The 6,747-nt window shown below is 53.9% G+C and overlaps 1 protein-coding gene across 6 annotated transcripts in view; it reads left to right on the top strand.

Moving 5' to 3' along the window:
- The first annotated feature begins 3,005 nt into the window (after nucleotides 1–3,005).
- The window catches only part of TIAM1 (TIAM Rac1 associated GEF 1), a 189,374-nt gene continuing 185,632 nt past the window's right edge, over nucleotides 3,006–6,747 (top strand). For 5 of the 6 annotated variants that reach the window (XR_012627473.1, XM_074858166.1, XM_074858168.1 and 2 more), the window contains exon 1: nucleotides 3,006–3,111. The gene's annotated coding sequence lies outside the window, so the exon portion shown is untranslated. The remainder of the gene's footprint in view (nucleotides 3,112–6,747) is intronic. The other variant, XM_074858165.1, reaches the window with a different exon arrangement.

Below are 6,747 nucleotides of genomic sequence, written 5' to 3'. Positions count from 1 at the left end.
TCTGTTCCAACTCCTTGCTCAAGCAGGGCCACCTGGAGATGGTTATCCAGATGGCTTTTGAATATCTCCAAGCTGGAGCAGTCCACAGTCTCTCTGGGCAACTTGTGCCAGTACTTGGTCACCCTCACAGAGAAAAAGTGTTTCCTGATATTCAGAGGAAACCTTCTGTGTTTCAGTTTGTGCCCACTGCCTCTGGTCCTACCACTGGGCACCACTGAGCAGAGCCTGGCTCCGTCCTCTTTGCACCCTCCCTGCAAGTGTTTATATAAATTGATAAGATCCCCCTGAGCCTTCTCTTCTCCAGGCTGAGCAGTCCCAGCTCTCCCAACCTTTCTTCATAGGAGAGATGCTCCAGTCCCTTCACCGTCTTCGTGGCCCTTCACCGGACTCTCTCTAGTATGGCCATGTATCTCTTGTACTAGGGAGCCCAGAACTGGACACAGCACTCAGGTGTGATCTCACCAGTGCTGAATAAAGAGGAAGGATCCCCTCTATCCTCCTGCTGGCACTGCTTTGTCTAATGCACCCCAGGTACCATTTTCTGCTTTTGCTACAAGGGCACAAGGTCCTTTTCTGCCAAGCCGCTTCCCAGCTGGGTTGCCCCCAGGATATATTGGTGCATGGGGTTGTTCTTCCCCGAGTGCAGGTATTTGCACTTCCCCTTGTTGAATTCGTGAAGTTCCTGTCAGCCCATTTCTCCAGCCTGTCTAGATTCCTCTGGAAGGCAGTGTGACTCTCTGTTTTGTGTCACTCTTCCCAGTTTTGTGTCACCTGCAAACTTGCTGAGGGCACACTCTGCCCCATCATCCAGGTCATTAATGAAGATGTTGAACAGGACCGGACCCAGTATTGGCCCCTGGGGTACACTGTTAGTTACTGGCCTCCAACTAGACTTTGCACCACTGGCCACCACCCCCTGGGCTTGGGCTGTTCAGTTTTCACTCCACCTCTCTGCTCACTGACCCCATACTTCATCATCATGTCTATGAGGATCTTATGGGAAACAGCGTCAAAAGCCACAATGAAGTCACAGTCAACAGTACCCATTGCTGTCCTCTCATCTACCGAGCCAGGCATTTCATTGTAGAAGATTATTAGGCTGGTCAGGCATGACTTCCCTCTGTGTCCCTAGTTGTGATTGAAGGGCTGAGCTGGCCGAGGGCCAGGCTGTCCTCCCGGTCTGGGGTGTTGTAGGAGGTGCAGCAGCCCTACACAGGGCTAGGATGGCTCTTGGGTACAAGGAGGTTTTGATGTGCAATCCAGTCTGATGAGATACATTTTTTTATAAGCTGATGGATACCTTGAAGATCTGTTTTAAAGTTACGCTACTGATTGGGAGCTATAAAACAAACTGCACACTTGGGGTAGCTGTCACTTGCTTGGGTTCATATGATTATTCTGAGTGGCCACTTGACTAGCTGAACTTTCCTAATCCAGGGCCATAGCACACTATCCAATTTTAATAAGACCTCCTGGCTGAATCAGTGGGGAATTTTACCTAAAAATCAATATCAAGAAAGGACCTGCATTTAATCTTGCTGATTAAATGCTTTGACTAAAGTGCTTGGTGTGGTAATGCCATTTAAAACCTGCCATTAATTAATCAATGGCTTGGTGAAGAAAACTGCTGTTTTATATTTGGATTTGATTTGCAAGCAACATAGTGGTCAGTGGGAAGATAGTTGAGACTTTGATTTTGAAAGGTAGAACAAATACACAGTATTTGAAAATAAGTATTCTTTATTTGATACACATCCACGCATTAACGATCATGATTGATTTGGATTTGCCCATCTTGACTTTCATAGTTGATGGGGAGGTGCTTCCACATTTTTGTGCTTAAAGATCAACTTGTGTAGATTGGCAGGTTTTGTAAAATACTTTTGGTCAAGACACAGCTCATGTTTATTTATCAATACATTTAAAAATGTACTTATCCAGATTTGAGCTGAGTCATTACTTAAAAAAAAAAGCCAACACTTTGGCAGCCGGGGCGGTTTGTGACAAGGTGCTCTCTGGCTTCCCTGTGTCCCATCAAACAGTCTGTGTGTGTGATGCACAGCTGAAGCACTGCCTTAAATTCCCTCAAAATCTTTAGCTGCAAAAATAGCACAGGAGCAAGCTGGCACAGGGAAAAAGTTGTTTGTGTCTCTGAGCCACGTAGATAGCCATTGGCGCCTGGGGGTCTCCGTTAAACGGCAGAGAAGGAAGGGGACGTGGAGCGGGATGGCGGCTGCAGTGGGAGAAGCAAGTGGGGACAAGGCCTGGGTGAAAGATCCGGTGCCACCAACGCGTGCTGGGCCGTGGCTCCTTCCAAGTGTCGGGTGGTGAACGTGAAGTGGGGAGAGACGGGGAACGCTCAGCACTGCTCCAGGGCACTTGGAGGGGGTCTGGAACCGCGAGAGGAAGGTGCCTGACCGCCTCAGGCTTCCTCTCACGGCTCCCGACCCCCTCGCAGCGGCCAGGAACCTTTTACCCCGAGCGGGGCGGTGCGGCCGGAGCCGAGCGGCGGAGGCGGGTGGGGGGCGGTGAGGGGACGGTTCCCGGGCCGCCTCAGCAGCCGGGGGGACCGCGGAGCCGCGCGCTCCCCACCCGCAGCCAATCCCGCCCCCCGCCGCCGCCGCCGCGCGCGCAAACTTCGCCCCCCGCCCCCCCCGATTGGCCGGGCTCCCCGCGCGGCGGGCGGCCCGCACGCCCCATTGGCCGCTTTTGTTGCGGGATCAGCGGTGCGGCGGGGTGCGGGAGGGGGGTGGGTCCGCCGCCCGCCCCCGCCGCCCCCCGGGGAGCGGCCCCTCCCCTCCCGCCCGGGAGCCGCGTGGGCCATTGTCACACAACATTCCAACTCCGAACGCCCCGCTGTTCGCCGCCGTCGCCGCCTATTGGCTCGCACGGCCCGGATTGACTCGCCAGACAGCCAATGGCCGCCGGTTTCCAAGGCGGCCGCCGGCGCCGCCCCTCGCAGCGCCGGCAGTAACAATATGGCAGCGGCGCCTATTGGCGGCGGCGCGCTCTGAGCGGCGGCCGCGGGCGCCTGGCGGCGGGGAGCAGCTCCCTGGGCGGGCGGCGGCGACCCCCGGTGCCGATCCCCGGCGCCGAGCCCGGCCGTGGCAGGTGAGTGGGCGGCGGATCGCGTCCCCGTCCCCCTCGCACGGCAGCTCCCCTCACGGCGGTGCGCGCTGGCGGAGCGCCCCGCGCCGGGGGCGTTGCGCGGCGCCGCGGCCCGGCTCGCAGCCCCTCCGCCGCCGCCCGCACCGCGGGGCCCGGGCAACGTTGTGGGGGGCCGCGGCCGCGCCGCTCCGCTGCGGGCGGGTGGGCGGCCGGCTCGCCGGGCCCGCTTTATTGTTCGTGGTGTGGGCCGCCGGCAGCCGGCGCCGCTCCCCGCAACGGTGCGGCGGCGCGGGGGTGGCCCCGCCGGGGTGCCCGGCTCTTCGCCGGGGTCCGGCCCCGCCGCTGCGCGGCTCCGGAGCCGGCCCTACGGCAGCCGGCCGCCGGCAGTGCCGCTCCTGCGCCTAGAATGTCACCGCCGCCCCCCGGGGCGGGAGGGGGGGTCTGTGCGAGGACTGTCGCGCCCCCCCCGCCCCGGAGAGCCGCAGCAGCCGGGGCTGCCCGGTGCTGGCCCCGCGCGTGGTGGTGGCGGCCGCCGGGTCGCTTCCCCGCCGGGTGATGCTGCTGCTGCTGTGGGGGAGCCGAACCGGGCGCGGTGCGGGGGGGGCAGCCGGGGGGTCACTTGAGGCACACGCACTTCTTGAGCGGGTAGCGGGTAAGGGGGGGTGCTTTCGCCTGGGGTCACTGGAGACAGGGCGCAGCTTGTCCCCGCTGCCCTTGCTGAAGTTCGGGACTCCCGAGTGCTGCACGCAGTCCTCGGCTTGACGGAAAGCGCTGCCACAAATGCGGTTTTACATAGAGAGTTGGAGGAACGGGTGCGTAATTCCAGCGGGCAGCTTGGTACTACGGCGTTGGATTGAGAAGCACTGGGAGAATCGACTTTCCGATCCTCATCCGTCTTTCGTTCCCGCTTCCCTCTCTCTGTGCCTGCCAGGGGACTCCGGGCTGGTGAAAATTGGCTGGAGCTCGGAAATAGGTGGTGCTTGTGACTTATTAATCATTTTGCTATGTATGAAATTCTGATTAAAAAATGTATTGGAATAAATTAGGGGAGGCTGAGATCTATGGAGTGATTACTTGGGTGCCTAATTTGTGATTAGAGCATCCTTTACCCTTCCTGTGTTATTAAAACGCTTCTGTCTGCTTCAATGACACTTCAATGCTGTGATATAAATTATTGAACAAGAGCAAACAAGACCTCCTTCACCTTAGCCGTAAGGGCCTGATCCCGCAGAGCGACTTCCTTCCACCCCTCCTGGTTCGGCAGCTGTTGGAGCCCCTCGGCCGAGTCTTTGCTCCTGTCCCTGTGCAATCCCCGGCTGCCCTTCCCCTGGCAAAAGTTGCCGTGTTCAGGCAGAGTATTGCTTATTGGATTGCATGTAATGGTTGTCCTTGCTGCTTCCCGATGAGTCCACATGGATGGGACAGTCCCGTGGGATTTTGAAGGTGCCAGTGACCTTGGAAAGCGCTGTGGTTTTCTCTCTTGGCTTTTGCCTTAATTGCCCTTGTATGCCACGAGCTCTTTGATTGGGGAGCGATGTGCGCACAGGTCCTGGGAAGTGTCTTAAAACCTGATCAACACGCCTGTGGTAGTGATAGTGTATATTTGGTAGTGGCGATCAACGTGCTACACTAGCACCTCCATACTACTCGAGGTAAAACATGGTTTAGGAGGGGGTGGGGAACGGGACCGTGTTCTTCCCTTCTGGGCCCTGGAATGGTGCAGGTGGAAGAGGAATGTGACATACCCATGGGGACTTGGCTCACCTCTGCTTTGGTTACAGGCAGATTCGTCCTGCTCCCCCTTAGGCTGCAGGAACACTTGCTGCCCCAGAATCGTGTTTCTCATGGAGGAAAAAGCTGTTTCCTTCTTGAACAGCAGAGCAACTTGAAAATGACATTTTAAGGGGATTTTTTTAAAGGGATTCTCTCAACAGGAGTTTAGTCTGTAGCCTTTTTGTTATTGTTATTCTTGCATTAATGATCCCGTTATGCTTTCCAGTATATTAAAGGCAATAACCTGTAGTTCTTAAACAAATGCTCATCATGTTTAATGATAACTGACTTTGGGATCTGGCTGTCCATAATCTCATGCAATGCTGACTGTAATTTGCCTTGAGGGAAACAAGATATACTGCTGTTTTAAATGGCCTTTTTGGCTTCTCTGGTTGCTCTTCACTGAAGTAGAATTCAATGAATCCTACCTGATGTCTGTCCAGTGATTCATCTGGTCTTGCTTGGAAGAGGAAAGACAGTGGTGGTTTTTTTTTTTTTTTTTCCATCAGAGGTGATTATGCCGTGTAGTCATTCAGTGGCCAGGAACATTGGAAAAACCTCATGAGGCATCGTTTGAAAGGATCACTGCGTGTAACGGAGAAAAAAACACGTTTGTCTGGTGCCAGAACTCAGTTTCTCAGACGAAGTTCTCGTGCAGTAGTGAGGAGCACGGTATAAATAGCAATCTAGGTTTTAGCCACTGAATTCAAAGTTATGGTTTCCACAGCAACCAGCACTCAGGCCGTCGTTTACGTATGTAATATTGCCCCCTTTTTTAAAAAAAAATATGTATCTGGCTTCTGGTGTTGTGCTGTGTCCAATCCTCCTCCACAAACACTCCACACTCATTCTTCCTACTCTGCTTTTGAGCATCCCCCGCTGCTTTCCTTCTCCCGATGTCTGTCATCTTTGCTCCGTTCCCAGCTCCAGGCTTCCTGCTGCCTTCTCCTGGGCCAGTGGCTGAGGGCTCTGTCTACCAGATCCCAGCCTGTCCACCATGTCCATTTGTTTTCTAAGTCCTCCTTTACCAGTGTTTGCTTCCAGCTGTGCCTGCGGCGTGATAGGCACCATGCAAACACAGGAGGAAACAGTCCTTCTTTGAATCTCTGGCATATCCCTCAAATACTCACCTGTGTTTCCCATCTCCCCCCTGTCTGGAGGGTTGTTGTCTTAATGGTAGGTCCACATGCTGTCTTGGCTCTTGCTCAGTCATTTCTCTTGAGGCTTACAGGAGATGCAGACAGAGAACTGTGCCCTGTGTGGAGGGCTGCGGGATGTGCCCTTCCTACATGAAGATCAGGATGCAATGCTTGTTTTTAAAAACATTTGTCACGCAAATGTGCAGTGTTGCAAAAGTGTTTTCATTTATAGCCAGGGGGTTGATGTATCTACATGGTTGTGTCCAAGTTACAGTTTCCAGAGCAACTGGAGCTTTGTATCTCGAAGACTGTTAACTAAAGCACAAAATATCACATCAAATTTTCCTTTCTTAAATTCTGTAATTTTAGCTACTGTTAAAAATACAGCTGTGCTTATCTGAGAACATGCTTAAAAACCTTAAATGACCAAGCAGATCTTCAGATATATACCTCTGCAATGAGAACAAGAATGGGAAATTTCAGCCCCCAAAGTAATTATCCTTAGAGTTACAACATAAGGCAGTTTACTTAAAGAGAGAGAGAGAAATGGAAGTGCCATCTCATCTGTATCTCTAACCAGAACTAATGACGGAAGTGCAATCTGGCAAAACTGAGTAAAAAGGCTGGTGTTGGCTGAAAGCAAATATGAAGGATCCCCATGGCTGAAGAATCAATCCTGAGAAGGAAGGGGATTCGGGATCCCCTGTACCTGGGAACAGTTGGGCAG

Source organism: Strix uralensis, chromosome 2, assembly GCF_047716275.1.
Source record: "Strix uralensis isolate ZFMK-TIS-50842 chromosome 2, bStrUra1, whole genome shotgun sequence".
Lineage (NCBI taxonomy): Eukaryota > Metazoa > Chordata > Aves > Strigiformes > Strigidae > Strix > Strix uralensis.
Note: the sequence above shows the minus strand (reverse complement) of the source record. Positions and strands in the feature narration are given on the sequence as shown.